Genomic DNA, 20176 nt, shown 5'->3' with positions numbered 1-20176 from the left:
GCCTCCACCATTTAACTAGTGGGTGAAGCCTGAACTGTCTAGAGACAGACCAGACCAGCTGCACAACACAGACACTTCAAACCTGAGGACAAATCTAAGAGAACAGAAAAAGGAAAGGAAACTTAGCTTAGAACCATGCAGCGCTACAGGAGACGGCAGCACTGCAGAGGTGAGGACCGGCACCTGTTTGAAAGAGACAAATGAACACAAACACACACAACAACGAACGAGAAACAAACACAGAGAGAGGAAAAAGTGGTTATACAGAACTTGAGGACATTACCTACATGTAAATATCTAAATAATTATAAATTTGTTGTGTTTTCTTTAACAATGTCAGAAGGAGAGAGGCACTGAGGCACCGTCTTCCGCCCCCCGACGCTCCTGCTGCGCCTCCTCCTTCTGACAGGAACTGCCTACAGAACAAGCATGAATGATGCCTGAGTGGACACACACAACTCACAAGTTCCTGGCTCTGTCAGCTCCTCTGCAGAGGATTTCCCTAAGAAGGTGGACCTAGCAGGGTCACCGGGGGACGGGGAGCTGTGCCTCACGGCCCTCACTTCGTCGGAGAAACCCTCATGCAGAGTTCAGAAACTTGTGTGTTGAGTATATCGCTGTGAGCCTCCACCATTTAACTAGTGGGTGAAGCCAGAACTGTCTAGAGACAGACCAGACCAGCTGCACAACACAGACACTTCAAACCTGAGGACAAATCTAAGAGAACAGAAAAAGGAAAGGAAACTTAGCTTAGAACCATGCAGCGCTACAGGAGACGGCAGCACTGCAGAGGTGAGGACCGGCACCTGTTTGAAAGAGACAAATGCACACAAACACACACAACAACGAATGAGAAACAAACACAGAGAGAGGAAAAAGTGGTTATACAGAACTTGAGGACATTACCTACATGTAAATATCTAAATAATTATAAATTTGTTGTGTTTTCTTTAACAATGTCAGAAGGAGAGAGGCACTGAGGCACCGTCTTCCGCCCCCCGACGCTCCTGCTGCGCCTCCTCCTTCTGACAGGAACTGCCTACAGAACAAGCATGAATGATGCCTGAGTGGACACACACAACTCACAAGTTCCTGGCTCTGTCAGCTCCTCTGCAGAGGGTTTCCCTAAGAAGGTGGACCTAGCAGGGTCACCGGGGGACGGGGAGCTGTGCCTCACGGCCCTCACTTCGTCGGAGAAACCCTCATGCAGAGTTCAGAAACTTGTGTGTTGAGTATGTCGCTGTGAGCCTCCACCATTTAACTAGTGGTGCAGCCTGAACTGTCTAGAGACAGACCAGACCAGCTGCACAACACAGACACTTCAAACCTGAGGACAAATCTAAGAGAACAGAAAAAGGAAAGGAAACTTAGCTTAGAACCATGCAGCGCTACAGGAGACGGCAGCACTGCAGAGGTGAGGACCGGCACCTGTTTGAAAGAGACAAATGAACACAAACACACACAACAACGAACGAGAAACAAACACAGAGAGAGGAAAAAGTGGTTATACAGAACTTGAGGACATTACCTACATGTAAATATCTAAATAATTATAAATTTGTTGTGTTTTCTTTAACAATGTCAGAAGGAGAGAGGCACTGAGGCACCGTCTTCCGCCCCCCGACGCTCCTGCTGCGCCTCCTCCTTCTGACAGGAACTGCCTACAGAACAAGCATGAATGATGCCTGAGTGGACACACACAACTCACAAGTTCCTGGCTCTGTCAGCTCCTCTGCAGAGGATTTCCCTAAGAAGGTGGACCTAGCAGGGTCACCGGGGGACGGGGAGCTGTGCCTCACGGCCCTCACTTCGTCGGAGAAACCCTCATGCAGAGTTCAGAAACTTGTGTGTTGAGTATATCGCTGTGAGCCTCCACCATTTAACTAGTGGGTGAAGCCAGAACTGTCTAGAGACAGACCAGACCAGCTGCACAACACAGACACTTCAAACCTGAGGACAAATCTAAGAGAACAGAAAAAGGAAAGGAAACTTAGCTTAGAACCATGCAGCGCTACAGGAGACGGCAGCACTGCAGAGGTGAGGACCGGCACCTGTTTGAAAGAGACAAATGCACACAAACACACACAACAACGAACGAGAAACAAACACAGAGAGAGGAAAAAGTGGTTATACAGAACTTGAGGACATTACCTACATGTAAATATCTAAATAATTATAAATTTGTTGTGTTTTCTTTAACAATGTCAGAAGGAGAGAGGCACTGAGGCACCGTCTTCCGCCCCCCGACGCTCCTGCTGCGCCTCCTCCTTCTGACAGGAACTGCCTACAGAACAAGCATGAATGATGCCTGAGTGGACACACACAACTCACAAGTTCCTGGCTCTGTCAGCTCCTCTGCAGAGGGTTTCCCTAAGAAGGTGGACCTAGCAGGGTCACCGGGGGACGGGGAGCTGTGCCTCACGGCCCTCACTTCGTCGGAGAAACCCTCATGCAGAGTTCAGAAACTTGTGTGTTGAGTATGTCGCTGTGAGCCTCCACCATTTAACTAGTGGTGCAGCCTGAACTGTCTAGAGACAGACCAGACCAGCTGCACAACACAGACACTTCAAACCTGAGGACAAATCTGAGAGAACAGAAAAAGGAAAGGAAACTTAGCTTAGAACCATGCAGCGCTACAGGAGACGGCAGCACTGCAGAGGTGAGGACCGGCACCTGTTTGAAAGAGACAAATGCACACAAACACACACAACAACGAACGAGAAACAAACACAGAGAGAGGAAAAAGTGGTTATACAGAACTTGAGGACATTACCTACATGTAAATATCTAAATAATTATAAATTTGTTGTGTTTTCTTTAACAATGTCAGAAGGAGAGAGGCACTGAGGCACCGTCTTCCGCCCCCCGACGCTCCTGCTGCGCCTCCTCCTTCTGACAGGAACTGCCTACAGAACAAGCATGAATGATGCCTGAGTGGACACACACAACTCACAAGTTCCTGGCTCTGTCAGCTCCTCTGCAGAGGATTTCCCTAAGAAGGTGGACCTAGCAGGGTCACCGGGGGACGGGGAGCTGTGCCTCACGGCCCTCACTTCGTCGGAGAAACCCTCATGCAGAGTTCAGAAACTTGTGTGTTGAGTATATCGCTGTGAGCCTCCACCATTTAACTAGTGGGTGAAGCCAGAACTGTCTAGAGACAGACCAGACCAGCTGCACAACACAGACACTTCAAACCTGAGGACAAATCTAAGAGAACAGAAAAAGGAAAGGAAACTTAGCTTAGAACCATGCAGCGCTACAGGAGACGGCAGCACTGCAGAGGTGAGGACCGGCACCTGTTTGAAAGAGACAAATGCACACAAACACACACAACAACGAACGAGAAACAAACACAGAGAGAGGAAAAAGTGGTTATACAGAACTTGAGGACATTACCTACATGTAAATATCTAAATAATTATAAATTTGTTGTGTTTTCTTTAACAATGTCAGAAGGAGAGAGGCACTGAGGCACCGTCTTCCGCCCCCCGACGCTCCTGCTGCGCCTCCTCCTTCTGACAGGAACTGCCTACAGAACAAGCATGAATGATGCCTGAGTGGACACACACAACTCACAAGTTCCTGGCTCTGTCAGCTCCTCTGCAGAGGGTTTCCCTAAGAAGGTGGACCTAGCAGGGTCACCGGGGGACGGGGAGCTGTGCCTCACGGCCCTCACTTCGTCGGAGAAACCCTCATGCAGAGTTCAGAAACTTGTGTGTTGAGTATGTCGCTGTGAGCCTCCACCATTTAACTAGTGGTGCAGCCTGAACTGTCTAGAGACAGACCAGACCAGCTGCACAACACAGACACTTCAAACCTGAGGACAAATCTGAGAGAACAGAAAAAGGAAAGGAAACTTAGCTTAGAACCATGCAGCGCTACAGGAGACGGCAGCACTGCAGAGGTGAGGACCGGCACCTGTTTGAAAGAGACAAATGCACACAAACACACACAACAACGAACGAGAAACAAACACAGAGAGAGGAAAAAGTGGTTATACAGAACTTGAGGACATTACCTACATGTAAATATATAACCATGTCATAGCATCATAGGACCAAATTTGTTGTAAGATTCTAAATATATGTGACGTCATCATCCTGTAAGCCGAATAGGGCTTTGGACCTTGATGTCACAGGAGGTGGGCCACGCCCCCCGCCGCCATGACAGTAGGCCAGACAAAGGATACAGCTTCAGCTATGGTTCGTACTTGTTTTGTAGTTGGTTGCAACGTTAGATCTCATGATCGTGAAGGCAAGAACCTGGATAATGGGCTATCTTTTCATCGTTTTCCATCCTGGCGGCAACGTGTATCCGATATCACCAAACAAAGATGCCAGTCATGTGCAATCCCCAGCTTTTTGTTGATTTGCTCGTGGCATTTTCTCTCCAGTGAGTTCTAAATTAATTCATATCACTATCCGGTTGTTCAGTCTGACGTCACTAGCCGTGTCTGGGTCTAAACTCCGCTGCAGGTCCATATATCAAACGATCACTATGGCATTACTGAGAGTTGAAAAACTGTCTAAAGTCTTTCATCTTTAATAAAATGATCAGCGTTCTGCTCTACCAGGTGTAACAATTGAGTTTAACATCCAGGCAGCCATGAAAGCGGAATTTATGACATTTAACGGAGTTAGAAGTTAGCAGGGAGTTAGCTCGCTAGCTTCGATCTAAATACAATATAGCATGTCCTGACTGCGGGGTTTTGGAAACAAATTAAAACGTACAACTCTGCTATCACTTCCAGCATAAATGAAGACAGAAAACTAAACAGCAGTGACGTTTGTAGGGTGACTGAAGTTGGGCTAGCTGGTATATAATGATGTGCTACGTGACCGCTAGCGACACAGCTATGTTAGCATAATATAAACAAGCTAACTTTTTTTCCACTCGATAAAAGTTAATGTGAGCGTTCTCGGTGGTCAGGAACAAATGTAATCGCATGGCAGGATGCTGTAAAAGGACCAAACTTCAGCCAGGAGAACAACTGAGATAATCCATCCACAATACGAGGTTAGTCATTCATATACTGCTGCATGGGCTGGGTTGTAGTTACATCCTAAGGTTTTAAAAACTGAGCTTAAATAAATGATTAGCGGTAATAAAAGCCGAGGGAGGTCAACGGTGATCACTGACTGTTTTAGGAGCTTTTTGAGATCAAATAGAAGAAAACTTTGCTTCAAACCATGCAGGGCAGCTGTCTAGAGGTGAGCTTGTGTGATTCTTATTCTGTCAGTGAACAACCTAAAAACAGAAAAAAAGAAAGAAAACTTACCTTAGAAATCTGTAGGGTTGTTTCCTCTGAGACATGTTGGAATCTGTAAACAGCTACTCCAAAAAGGATCCAGGTGTTTCAAAATACCTCTTTGGTGAACGTTTCAATTCTGCTAACATAAATGCTGCAATTAATTAACTAAAAGTCATTGCTCTTCACCCCTATTTATAGACTTTTGCGGATCAACGGATTAAAGCATCATAGGACCAAATTTGTTGTAAGATTCTAAATATATGTGATGTCATCATCCTGTAAGCCGAATAGGGCTTTGGACCTTGATGTCACAGGAGGCGGGCCACGCCCCCCGCCGCCATGCGTATCGAGGCTTGCTTCATTTATGGGAGGAGCTGAAAATGATGACGTCCGAAGCCTCGCTGCCCGGCTGTACCACGTGACTGGTTCAGGAAGCGGTTCGAACTTTGCCGCAAATAATCATTTTCCATACTGCCAGCATAAATATACACAGTATACTGCCATCACTACAATATAGATGTTTTACACACTCCTTTTGTTGTTGACATTTACAGGCTGTGTGCAAAATGCCACACTCTTCAAATTCATGCCAACTAATATTTTTACGTCCAGTAGGTGTCCTGCTAGAGCAAATGAAGCTTCAAGAAGCTTCGCGTTGAGGTGAACCAATTGGATGAAAAGCTTCAGTGCTTCATGAGGCTTCATCTGCCCATCACTATCCCTCTGCTTCACTTATGGACGCACAGGCCCCTCGCGTCGGGAATTGACGTGAAGGGTCCTCCGATTGAAGAGATTGCTGCGGAAGTGCCTGTTGTCGGTATATTTAGACATTTTCCAAATCACATTGTAGTGAGGTATACAGAACACAATAAATTATATAATGTAAACAACTACCTGAAAAACAGCAGATACAGCAGAGGAATTAATTATAGGCTATTACTTTTGTATCGTTTATTGCATTTATGGAGGGAGTGATGTATGCTGGGTAATGGCACAGCTAGCTACTGGGTGACTTTATTCACCCGCTTCGGCTGTTATCAGTCCATACAATGGGCGTTATTAGCACAAATCAGTCCCATAGATATGGGCCATTTCCTGCTAGATTGTTCAGAAGGTTGTTCTCATCCATCCAGATGGAGGATCACTAACAGGAGCGTGGGAAGACTCCAGAATCCACTCTGGCTGGAATCCGGTGGATATGCAGTGTGTACAGGTAAGACCATTTAAACAGACAGCATTTATAGAATGACTATTAAAAGTCAGCGAGTGTCAGTAATGTTAATGTGGTTATGTTAGTAATACACCGAGTGCTAATATAACAGCTTTAAGATGCATTTGTAGATATTATTACGTGTTTTACCGTCTTTATGGTGCTAGCTTAAAGTTACGGTGTAAACGTTAGCTTATATTGGAGGAAAGCTGTTACTGTTTAAACGATGTTAGCACAGAAATATTAGCTTCTGTCATGACTGATGAAGTTACTAGTTAATAAAGTTTCCAGTAATATAATAATAATATATAATAATAATCGCAGCCACAGATTGACAGCAAATATCTCGATTAGCTTCAGTGCATCTATAATAAATATGTGCAAGTTTCAGTGCTTCGTTTAAACTGTATGATACTTATACTGACCCAGGGTCAGTGTAAAATACAATCCTAGCTGTGTGAACAAAGCCTGGCTTCTTTAGTCCTGCATGACAAACCTCAGGATGCAGGTTATTATTACTCTTTCCTGCTGGCACACCTGTCACACCTGAGAGTCGGCTAGAAACTTACAGTGACGTGGACATCATGCAAAGACTGCCAGACTCTGTAATACTGCAAATGATCAGTGACTCAGGTTAACACTAAACTTTAAACGGCACCTCTGTGTCTCTGTGTGCTGAACATTTAGGATTGAGTCAGGCTGCATCAGCTGAAGCTGTTATTTGTATATATCAGTATTTTTTTATTCAGGTGTGGGGAAAATACGTAACACTGCAGTGAAGCGATGCACCAGAGTAATCCCTGGCCAAAGGTATCGTACTCAAATCAGACTACTGATCCAGCCACATCAGCCTTTTGTGAGGTTTGTTTAAAGTAGACTTAAAGTGAACTGCAGGTTCCTGAGAGGTGGACTGTGAGCACAGAAACACATGTTCATACATACAGCTGCAGCAAACTTACATTAATTTTAAATAGATTTGTTACTCTGGTGTCTGTCTTTGTGTTAGTCCTCTGACAGACTGGTGACCTGTCCAGGTGTGCTCTACCTATGACTACTGGGACAGGCTCTAGCCTCTGTAATAGAAATTTTCTGTTATTCTCATTTAAAGTATTTAAGTGCTTATGCATATGCTTAGTTGTAACACTGTTACTGTTCAGTGAAAGTTTCTAAAACTAGATGAACTTACTTCAGCGTCAGCAGTTTGAGAAAACAACTCCCTTTACGGGTGCTGATAAGGCCACAAAACAGCATAACCATTGATCCGTTGAAGTGTGGTAGGATCCGTTTGTAACTTCCTCCCTCTTCCTTGGAATGCATAAAGGAGTAGGAGCACCACTTCTGTGGCAGCGCTGACATGACTGAACTGTGATGTTTGATGTGTGTTGGCGCAGTAATAAATAGCTTGATCACAGCTCTTTCTGTGTTGCAGACTTTATTTTAAAAATTCCACGACACCTCCCACCCTCCCACTGCGAACCTGAATTGAATATTCAGAAGACATTTGTTTAAATAGTTCTACAAATCGGAGCTGTTGGTGTGTCCTTGGATTGTGTGGTAATAATATTAGAGCCTGCAATCTTTCTTACTGAATCTCTACTATGAGTCATGTTACCTGAGATTAATTCTGTTTACCTGTCAGCCTGGACGAATGTGCTGTGTGAAGGAAATTAAATTAAATCAGATCGGAACTGCTGCTACTTTTTGTTATTTTAATTCTCTTCTCTGTTTTCCAGAACAGTTCTCCACAGTCGCTGTCCACATGGGTCAGTGGGACCAAGAAGCACTCTGCTAATGTGTGGACTCTGACCAGCAACATCCAGGGGTTGAAATTAGGCTTGGTACCTAATTTCAACCCCGCCCCTGAAATTAGGTACCAAGCCCCAAGTGCGATGGAAGAGGGATCGTTGAGTGCAAGAGGAGGAGCTGACCTGGAAGATAGGATGATGGCGAAGCTTGAAATCTTTTGTAGCCGGTTACCAAGTCTACGTGAAGTACCCTCAGAAGATCTACTAGATGATGTGAATGCAGCACTATGGACCATACGTAGCACCACCATTAACGAGACTAACCAGCTGATCTATACCACGGCAGCAGTGATCTGTGAGATGCATAGCTACAAGTTGAACAGCCACAAGAAGCAGTACCCTCCATGGAGAAGGAGACTAGAGGCCAAGATCAAGGTAGCATGAAGGGAAGTTTGCCAACTATCGGAACTGCAGAAAGGTGCGATGAAGAGGGTGCCTAAGACGTACAGCAAGCTGTCCATACCAGAGGCCATGGAAACTGCCAAGCAACGACTCACAGCCTTGGGAAGCCGCATGAAGATGAAGAGGTACACCAGAGAGATAGAAGGCAGGAGAATCAACCAGCTGTTCTCCACAGACCCATCCCCCATGGCAGGGGAACAACATAAGAACAGCATCACCCAGGCTGGAGAAGGAGCAATACTGGAAGACCATATGGGAGAAGGATGCAACTCATAACAGTAATGGTTAGTGGCTAGTGGATCTAAGAGCAGCCAAGTAGGCATGACATTGTTCATGCCTACTGTTAGGTTTTGTATTGTTGATTCTCATTTATGCTTAGAAATACAGTGGGGCAAAAAAGTATTTAGTCACCCACCGATTGTGCAAGTTCCCCCACTTAAAATGATGACAGAAGTCAGTAACTTGCACCAGAGGTACACTTCAACTGTGAGAGACAGAATGTGAAAAAAAAATCCATGAATCCACATGGTAGGATTTGTAAAGAATTTATTCGTAAATCAGGGTGGAAAATAAGTATTTGGTCAATAACAAAAATACAACTCAATACTTTGTAACATAACCTTTGTTGGCAATAACAGAGGTCAAACGTTTACTATAGGTCTTTACCAGGTTTGCACACACAGTAGCTGGTATTTTGGCCCATTCCTCCATGCAGATCTTCTCGAGAGCAGTGATGTTTTGGGGCTGTCGCCGAGCAACACGGACTTTCAACTCCCGCCACAGATTTTCTATGGGGTGTGAGTCTGGAGTAGGCCTATTTTGTGTTGTTATTGTTGTGTTTGAGTGTGTTTGTGTGAGTGGGTGCGGAGCAGAACACGTGGTCTGTGACACAGGCTGTTGTTGTTATCATGGGTTCCTAAGCAACCAAGAGTGCGTCAGAGGGTGACAGACGTTTATGCTGGACTTTGCTCCTGGCAGTGCAAAGTATTTAAATAAAAGAGAGCGACGGCTCCTTAGCTGCGCGGGTTTCACGCGGAGCTGAGCCGTGCAGTTAATCGCAGGCTTATAAATGGAAGAAATTCAAATGTTAGAAGTTTTCAGAAAACACAACAGCCTTGAAGAGCATGTGGAGAAGGCCAACTAATATGCTGAACCCTGTATGTAACATCTAAAGGTACATGATGGAGACGCTGAATTGAATATGAAAGTGCAAGTCTTTGCCACTGTGGGGCAAAGCACGCAACCACTGTGTGAGGTTGCGTTGCAGTCTCTTCTGAGCTGATGAGCAAGCTACACATTATCAGATCGAGATCTGGCTAAGAACTCATCAAAGAGAGGGAAACAGAACTATGATAACTATGATAACTGGAGTGTGCAGCGTTTCCGTGAGTTCAGCTTCTTCTTTCAGATGTGCAGCAGTTTTTCTGCATCTTGACTCATGTGTGTAGAATGTTCATAGCATCAGCATCATGTTTTTGTTATTTGTTTTGTTGGGTTGAAAATAATTAAATAAACTTGTGATCATACTTATGGATCACCATGGCACATATCATCAGCCCTATGATTTATTTATGCAGATGAAAAAAGTGAGTGTGAATGTGTCTGACGTCACAGTGTTTTTGTGCGCTGTGTAAAAGTAATTGCCTCTGATTGAGAGAGCGGTGATTCTGCAGGTCACCAGCTATTGTAAAGAAGAAAAAAAAGAGTGAAAAAGAGAATTTATATTGTAGATGAAAAATAATAATAGGAAAAAGGTTTTGTGTTGATCAGCCAAGAACAACTACAATCTCATTTTCTGCTTTTAAGAAAGGACTGTTCACAAAAACAGAGAGAGATGTGTGTTTATAAGCAACGATAATAATAATGAAAATGTCTTAGTTTGTCACTTTCAGATGAAAAGCAGACCTGAATCAATTTTCCACATGCAGCGGTCGGAAGAAAGTTATAGTTTAACATCATTGGAAACGTTCAGGCCAAGTTTCTGGCTGACTTATTTACAGCACCATGTGTCTCTCAACCTCTCAAGCGAGCTCTCACTCCTCCCTGAAGACAAGGAATGCAGTTCCAAAGAGCAATAACATGGCAGATAAAGAGACAGCAGCAAAGTCCTGAGCAAAGAGTCCCAGCAACCAGCAGCAATGTGGACAAACAGCATCAGAGAAGAAGAGCAAACCCATCATCCTGCCTGATTGGATGAATGGCACTGTGTTTCCAACAAGCTGCAAATTCACTGTGCATGTGAAAAGAACGTTTGAGGAGAACTGAGGAGACTGTTGGAGTTTGACATTTGCCACCTTTGGAGTAAAATGGCAAGAAGAGACAGTGAAACACAGGACAAAGCTGAAAGAGAACTGCTGGCTATTGGACTGTTGAAATGAGAGAGGACAACAGAGTGAGAGGATTAAGTGAGAACACATAGGAATTTTGTTTTTAATGTGGGAAATCAAAATTTGGGTTAGCAAACCAGAGGAAAAGAAAACTGACTGCATAAGTGGGAAAATTGTGAAGGGGTCTGAAACACTGCAAAAAGAAACATACAAAATCACACACACAAGCAGAACATGCATTAACCCTACTAACACAAACACAAGAGAGCTCATGAAGATTAGACAACATCTTAAGCATGTGAGTCTGTTTATCATCTTGTCCAAGTCACTTAGTGTGATGCAAAGACCAGTGGACTCATAGCACATTAGTTAAGAAATGATCAAATAATAGCAGAGAAATGTGTAGGAAAGGCAGCTTTAAGAACATGTCCTGCTGGAGATGCAGCTCCACAGACATGCATTAGACCTGCCTAATAACACAAACACACATGCAATGAAGATCAGCTTGTTATCTTTCATCAGTGTTAAAATAGTGTGAATTTAACAGACACTTGTTATCAAATGCTGAATTTATCCAGTGCTCACAATTAACTCTCTAGGTTACAGGACAACAGTTTAACTTTTGTGGGAAAAAAGATTCTGGTTTGACCAACCAGTGATCAGACAATAAATTTAGTTGTTAATATAGTAAATTGGGAGATGCTTCCTGCTTGATTGATGCAGCACAAGTAATTTACTGTATAAAGGAAATTGACTATTGTGATACTATTTTGAACATGCATTTCTGTTGTCCTGTCAATTTAGTGGGTTAATAGCTGATATGCAAATTAGTTGATCGTTCTTAGATTAAGGTGACTGAATTCTAGCACAAGTGAATGGGATGTGTTGGAATTTGTTGTGTGTTGAGTGGAGACTCTAAAACACTGAGTTTCCTGTTTTGATGTGCGAGTGAATCCTGCACCCAGATACACAACTCTGAATACGTCAGAACAAACTTCTTTTGTGAAGTGCATGACAACATGTCACATGTTTTATGATGAAGGGAAAAAGGAAAACTGAATAAAATGGGTCTGTGGCCTAAATGAGTGAAGAGCACAGACCTGGGGACTAAACTCATAGCTAATAAGACATTAGGCTTATGTTGTGTGTTGTGCAGCTGATGGTTGGTTTGGAGTGAATCTAGCTGATGAGTTTTCTTTTGTTGTGAAGTTGAGCCTGCCAATTAGTATGATGGTATGATAAATCATGCTAATGGTGTGATTTACCCTCCTAAGATGAGGGGCTTGTGTCATGACTTAACAAGGCCTTTTTATTTTGATACTTTCACAGTGCACTGAAAGTTTTGTTCGATAATCTCTGTTTGAGCAGATCTGCACGTCGGGAATGAAAAGTGCTACACGTCGTCGAGAAAATTGTTGCAAGTGAGCTTCTCCACATTAAAATGGGCTCAGGAGAAAGCCACTTATTTGGGACAATTAGAAAATGAGAGTCCCTGCCCAAAAGGATTCAGCGAGGTAATCCGATCTAAAGTTCTTCTTTTTCTTTTTGAAATGACGTCATTTTGCTGAGAGTGGAAACTAAATGCGACGATAGGTTCCACTATCAGCAAAGAAAGAATGAATGCATGAATGAATGAGTGACAGGGAAAAAAAGCTGACAAAAGCTGACAGAAGCTGAAAAGACTTTACTGATGTAACACTACTGTGTGAAGTTAACCCCCCCGACAAAGGTGCAGATGAATCTATGTGTGTTTCTTTTTACAGGAGCAGAAAGATGACAGCAACATTCAAGGTTGCGTGATGATTTAACCTTTTAAATGCCACTTTCTGTGTCTGTGCATCTACCAGGGGTGTTATTCACTACCTTGTGTTGCTCACAGAGGCAACTGTGACAAAGTGTGTATACATCTGCGCAGCGCTAACATTTACATTTCTTTTCTACAGCATTACAGTTCTTCATGTGGTTTGATCATGTGATTTATAACATGACAACTGGCTAATGTTTTTCTAGTACAGGATTTCTTGGTTTATGTGTGAAGAAAACTGTGTTTACAGGTTATGAGTTGGTGATGCTGTTACACTGTGTTTTTGGGAAAATGTGAAGGTTACTTTGACAATGTGAATAACATGTGAGAAATTAGTGTCACTTCTTTCCACAGCTATGGTTGGCTAACTTTATGGTCTTTTTATAGCACCTCTGGAACCTGTCGGCCTGCACCTGGTCATCTGGATGATCTATGTGTGTTGCTAATGTTTGTTTTTTCTAAAAGTGCATGTAGAGGATTCAGCAGAAGCGGACAGGTGACATGAGAAAAACAAATAAGAGATGCGGTGTTTATGGAATAGTTTAATATGGGGCTCATTAGCTGGCCACTATTGAGCTCCTAGTGATACATGAGTGGAGTGACTTTGCTTAAGAGAAGTCACCGATTCCATTAATGTTAACTAAACACATGGGATGATCCATGTCTGAGGCGAATTATGGAAATAATTGTAGTTTACTGATTTGAGAAAACCTGCACATGATATTTGTCTTGCTGATGTTGAATGCTTTATTACTCTTATGATACAATTGTTTACAAGTGTGAAGTTTGATTTCACTTCCAGATCTTGTTTTCCAGGCCATGATGGTGTGTATGCAGGCTCCTGGCAGAGCCAGGTGTTAAGTAAACTTAATAGGCAAAACACGCTAACATCTTTTATTGCAGGGTTACGGAGCTACTCCGGAGGAGACACCCTGATGTTGCCTGGGACATGATCTAGCTAACCTTTTTCTTTAAGACAGGAATCTAGGTTTGATGAGTTGACTCATGGGAGTGTCCATGCGTCAAGAGGAGGGGTCCAGGATTAACATTAAACAATGTTTTCTATTATTGTTGCAGTGATTTGTGTGATTAACAGTTCATTTACAGGTATTAAACCTATGCAAGTGGTGCATCCAGGTTCAGATGAGGCTTTGATGGCCTATAAGTGAAGTTCACTGAACTAAAGAATGTGGTTTGATGATTGTTGACATGCTCTCCAAATAGAAGTTTTTCCTCCTAGTAAGGGAATACAGGTGCAGCAGTCTGCTGAAAGGGATCGCCTGAGAAATCTTCAGAGGCCCAGTGAGAAGCAAGAACCATTCCAGGCATAGCTGACAGCCCAGGCAGTGGTTGAGGTCAAAGGTCGAGCTGGTTGGAGCCCATCGTGAGATCAGATTCCGGAGCCACAGCAAGGACCATGAAACTGCGTGGGAATGAGAGCTGTGCCAAGGGGGCTTTCCAGAGGCCAACAGAGGAGATTGTGGACAACAGACGGGCACCTGAAGAATGAGGGGAGCGTGCCAAGCTCCATCGACAGCGCAGAAGGAGTTTAAGGATGGCATCATGATTCTGTGAAAAGCACAGGAACTGGAAGCTATGGTGGTGATGACAGCAGTTTCCTATGAACATCACCTAATGCTGTGTCACTGTACTGTGCATACGATGACACTCTGAAGACTGCTGGGATCATAACAGCAGTAAGATAACTGGACCCAGCACCCTTTCCACAGAGGGGTTTTTCTGCAGAGGATGGACAGTAGAAGAGTCATAAGTATTCCCATCGCAGGACGAAGGCCTGAAGTGAGGTGATGGGGGTTGGTAGAGGCCATAAAACTAGAGTGCCGAAGAGGTCTGCAGCTTTGGAGATAGCTGAGACCCATGTTGACAAACAACAAAACTAACTGGTATGTTTGAATGTTTATTCTACATACATTTGGACTCTGGTCCTATGGTCAATGATGGAAACAACTGGAAGAGACATTTATGACGCCCTGCAGAACTTAAACCACTCTGCAGAGAGACGTGATTTGCACGCCCAGGGGAGCACCAACAAGCTGGGATGTTTTTGAAAATGTTAATTTCTCTTTTGACCATTAACAATTCATTTGTTTGCTCATAGGATGCAAGCTCATAACCGCAGAAAATTGTCTAGAAACTATTATGTGTACTGGGTTTCTTGCTAAAGCAGCCCCAAACAAAATTTGCAGACCTGCTGAATACAGGGAGTGCAGAATTATTAGGCAAATGAGTATTTTGTCCACATCATCCTCTTCATGCATGTTGTCTTACTCCAAGCTGTATAGGCTCGAAAGTCAATGAGGAATGGGATAACTGCTAATACATTTGTTAAACTGTGTACTTTTACAGTAATTTAGGGTGATTGACATATGCTGAGTATAAAAATGTTTGCATTGACACTGTCAGACATGAGGTGATCATAACTGGGAACTTTTCTAGCATAAAGGTCAAAAAGGGGGGAATGTTAGGTTTTGTATTGTTGATTGTGATTTCTGCTTAGAAATATCTACTTATTAGAGCTGGGCGATAGAACGATAACGATATGTATCGCGATATAACTTTTACTCGATAGAGAAATTAAGCTATCGCGATAGACTTCGCCGCTCTTGTCCTCAAAAGAAAAGAAAAGAAAAGAAAAGGTCAGCCAATCCAAATTAAGTAGCGCAGAGCCAAACCAATCACAGCCGCAGCGTCACGTCGCGTGACTTGTTACGTACAGCACAAGTGCCAAGCAGCACGTGTGTTTGTTTGGGAAGCAGCCAGCGGGTAATGGAGCCAGCGCGTAATGGAGGAAATGAGTGTGCCGACTAGAAAAATCAACCGAGCGTGACCGAAGAGAAAACAGATGATGGTTCCAATGCCGGAGAGATTGTCAAACGGAAGAGCCATAGAAGTTCCGTAGTGGCTATTTCGGCTATTTCAAGTCTGACAAAAAATAGAGTAGCGTGCACTGTAAATTGTGCCGAAAGCAACTCTGGAAATACAATAAAGCGGTGCATGCGTCACACTGTGCGCCACGTTATTGTTTCGGTGAAATGAATTTCTACAATACTGTTACTGTTAATTCTACTCTCTGCAGTGTTTAAATGCTTACATATACACACAGTTACTGTCCCTCCACACATACGACTCGGTTCTGCTTCTATGCCCCAGCTTTGTTTACTTTTTCCCACCGAGGCTTCTAGACTTCTGATTGGCCAACATTTCGGCACGGTTAGGAATCTAGCGCCACCTGCTGCTTTGGCATGTTCATAGCAGCGTTTTCCTTCAGTTCTGCCTTTATGTGTGGACGGGATTATTTTTAAAACGAAAACGGAAAATCTCAGTTTTCAAAAATACCCGTGTACGTGTGGACGTAGCCTCAGTCTCTGACTGGAAGCGCTAATTCGTCATTCGGCTTTTGTCATACTAAAGTAACTGTTAAAACTGTTTGAAAAGCTAAGCTATACAACAAGGAGAGATTGAGAATTTCCTTTTAGTTCTCAGTTTATTTGATATTGACAAAAGTTAGTCAGTTTTGTCTGTTCTTCTGTAAAACAAACTAAGATTTATTTTTAGAATTAATATTTTGTTTCTAAGTGGAATTGACAATTTAGTCTGTTTTGTTTGTTCTATTTTGAAACTTAAACGCTTTAGCGGCTGCCTTTTGTGTAGTTTGCAATATTTGCCTTTATTTATCTGAAAAAGTCTCATGTTCTTTAAGTACATCTACCCTGTTGAACTTATTATGGGAAATAAATATTTAAATAAAAACAAGCTGCTGATTATTTCACATTTTACTTGTGAGCAACGGCACATTTAAATCTTACAAATATAGTTATTTGGCTTATATCGTGATAGATATCGTTATCGCCTGAAATGAAAAAAACATATCGTGATATGAAAAAATCTCATATCGCCCAGCTCTACTACTTATATATCGTTAGCTTCATAGCATAATTGCCTAAGTCATTTGACTAAGTCAATGACTTAGGCACTTATGCTATGAAGCTAACGATATGCTTAGAGTTTTATAATTAGTTTTAGATTGGTAGAGGTTTGATCCCTAATAGTCTTCAAACTTTGTGTGCATTCCAGAGCACTCTGGGAGCATGGGAAGAGGTCGCACCTTGTGTTATTGTTTTATGGTAGGATAAATGTATCTATATCTGTTTTAGGCTAAGTGCCTTCTGTTTAGATGAACTGCTGGACTTCCAGACCAGCAGGTTTAGGGAAGTCATTTATGGGGTCACACTCTGACCCCCCCCCCCCCACACACACACACACACACACACACACACACACACACACACACACACAGGCAAGGTACTCTTTGTTTGTATGTAGACGTCATATGTTAATGAAGCTATGTATATTCATGTAACCTCAATAAAAGAGCAGTGTTACGGGGGAGCGGACGAGAGCAACTGGGGTCAAGCGAAGGAACGGCGTTTGTCCGGTTCTCTCCCGTGCATGAGAAACATGAAGAACTTTGCCTACTTCGTGTCTTGCTTGCTGTGTAATTATATTGTCTTCAACGTTCCAGCGAATAGGTTCAAGCTACAAACCTATCACCTACTCGCCTGAAGAAACTGACTGCGCTCCATGAGAGTCTGGCAGCACAGATGAACCAGCTGCTAGAAAGACACCCAGAATGGCTAACCAAAGGCTGGACAGTCCTGATCCTCAAGGACACCCAGAAGGAACCATCCCCATCCAACTACTTGCCAATAACCAAGGAGATGCTCTGTCCCCACTGCTGTTCTGGATAAGCCTGAACCCCCTCAGTGAGATCATTGACAAGACTGTCAGCCACATCCTCTACATGGATGACATCGAGTGAACGAGACATCGATTCACACAACCAGGATCTACAGCAATGTTGTTCAGATTGGAGAAGTGTAGTCGGATGATGACAAAGACAGGGAAGGCAGTCAGATCTGAGAGGATCGAACTACCAGAAGGCAACATTGTAGACATCTAGAACAGTTACAAATACCCGGGAATCTTACAGGCAAATAGGAACCACGAAGAGGCTGCTAGGAAAGCTGCAACCACCAACTACCTGCAGAGGGTCAGACAAGTCCTGAGGAGCAGCAGCATCAGGAAGAAGGAACACGAGAAGCTGGAGGAGTACCAAGGGCTCAGAGAAGAGCTTGAGAAGATGTGGAGGGTGAAGGTAACAGTGGTCCCAGTGGTAATCAGAGCAGTTGGTGTAGTGAAAATTAAGCTAGGCAAGTGGCTCCAGCAGATATTAGGAACAACATGTTGCTTAGGCTGCTGCCCCCGCGACCCGGCCTCGGATAAAGCAGATGAAGATGGATGGATGGAACATGAGAGATCTCTGTCCAGAAGAGCGCAGTCCTAACAGTCTGCCCGCAGGTCTATATAGCATTATAGCTATCGCCACCCAGTGAATTTGTGGGGTGTTGCACTCCCTACAACCATGAATTAGACAAGCAGGAGAACATGGATGGCATTTTATTTTGTTTACAGGACATTTTTTACAGGACATTTTAAACATGTGTTCCACTTCAGTTATCATTACTATAGTATTAAATTCCTGCTTATTACCAGAGATGGGCAGTAACGCGTTACAAGTAACGCGTTACTGTAATCTGATTACTTTTTTCAAGTAACGAGTAAAGTAAGGGATTACTATTGCAAAAACGGTAATTCGATTACCGTCACTTTCCCATAGGAACGCTGCGTTACTGCGTTACTAAAACCGTGATTTTTTTGCGAGAATGTCTCACGACAGTGACGTAAGCGAGTGCGCTGTTAGTGACAACAGCTGTGTGCAGATCAACAATGGATCACATATCGATTGTGGGAGATAGTATGAGCATGCAGCGTTTAAAGCGTGGAAGTACTGACCTTACTTTGAGTTTGATTCCATAAAAAATGACAAAAACATTAGCGTCTATCGTGCGTGGGAAGAAAACTTCTTTTTACAGCGAAAAAAACCCCTAAACTTCCAAGCAAGCACCGAGTGCGCAACGACGTAATGGGAAATTCACAGAGAAACTCGCGGATTCTTCCATTGACCGCGGCACACCTGCACCAGGGTAAACCTCCGCCTACCTCAGTCCTGCTTTACAGGTGAAAATAGAGCAACAGGACCACTGAGTCTTTGACTTTATTTATGTTCTGCTGTGTTTTGCATCTATTTGAAAGACTGAGTGTAAACACAAAAAATATTTTATGTGCTGGAATGTGTAGAAAATAGGTTTAAATGTTAAACTAATTTATTCAACTCAGAGAATGTTGCATATAATTACATTTTTGCTTGATGCATAAAGTTAAAAGATTAAAACTGATAAAACAAGTTTAAAAAAAGAGACTTTTCCATTTGATTACATTTTGTATGATGGATTACGCAGAAAAAGTAGAATTGGGCTGAAAGATCTATCGCTTTATCACCTCTTCAGGTTGTAAATCGTGTTTTTAAAAAGTAACTAAGTAACTAAGTAATTAATTACTTTTGAAAATAAGTAATCAGTAAAGTAACGGGATTACTTTTTGGGGAAGTAATCAGTAATTAGTTACTGATTACTTTTTTCAAGTAACTTGACCAACACTGCTTATTACACAGAAACGGCCAGAGGTGTTTCTTAGTAGTCATCACTTTAATTCTTGTTTCTGCCTTGATACCCCTACTATTACCACTTATATCCAAGCTGTGTTTCCACATTATTACCCACAGTTTTTGGGCCTTGTCATCAGATTACGTATATTTCAGTATAACTAACTGTGACCACTGTTGCTACCACAATATTACTTGGATATTAAGTGGTTATTACTTTGGTCATTGAGTGGTAATAACTTTTTGTTACACATTATTGCAGCCTTGTTTCTACGTTTTTAACCTACTATTACCACTTTATTACCAAGCTGTATAAGAAAGTGCTGCCGAATTAGGGTAGACTGTGGGACTCCTGTGTCAGCTGATGGGTACTGATAGGGCCAGCAGAATACAGCTTTGACAATCATCTTTGCAAAAACACATATTCCATATTCCAGTCTACATGGTGACATGGTGATGTCACGAAAACTGTCAGATAGTGAGGTAAAAGCAGTTTTCCGCACACAGAGTGCACATTTGGGATAGGATGTTGTTGACCTCAACTGAGGACAAAAAAAAATACTTAAAGGAATTTGCCCAGATCCAAGATCTTTTGCAGCAGAGTAAAAAAGAGCCATCAAGCTGAACAAATAATCCTACTGAATTAGACTAGACTGTGGGACTCCTGTGGCAGTTGATGGGTACTGATAGGCCAAGCAGAATGCAGCTTTAGACAGTCATCTTTGCAAAAACGAATGTTCCATATTCCAGTCTGCATATTCCGGGGTGATGCCATGAAAACTGTCAGATATTTA

The 20176-nt window shown here is 42.9% G+C and overlaps 1 long non-coding RNA gene across 1 annotated transcript; it reads right to left on the bottom strand.

Moving 5' to 3' along the window:
- Positions 1 to 9939: 9939 nt before the first annotated feature.
- On the bottom strand, positions 9940 to 16648 carry LOC146645217 (uncharacterized). The gene is made up of 2 exons (XR_014909167.1): positions 12882 to 16648; positions 9940 to 11461 (listed from the first exon to the last, which is right to left on the bottom strand). It is a non-coding gene; the product is annotated as an uncharacterized LOC146645217 (long non-coding RNA).
- Between the last annotated feature and the right edge of the window lie 3528 nt (positions 16649 to 20176).

Source organism: Rhamphochromis longiceps, linkage group LG20, assembly GCF_057381845.1.
Source record: "Rhamphochromis longiceps isolate RC_006_pf linkage group LG20, R_longiceps_female_GT1.1, whole genome shotgun sequence".
In the NCBI taxonomy this organism is placed as follows: domain Eukaryota; kingdom Metazoa; phylum Chordata; class Actinopteri; order Cichliformes; family Cichlidae; genus Rhamphochromis; species Rhamphochromis longiceps.
The sequence above is the reverse complement of the archived record's forward strand: the minus strand, read 5'-3'. Positions and strand labels throughout refer to the sequence as shown.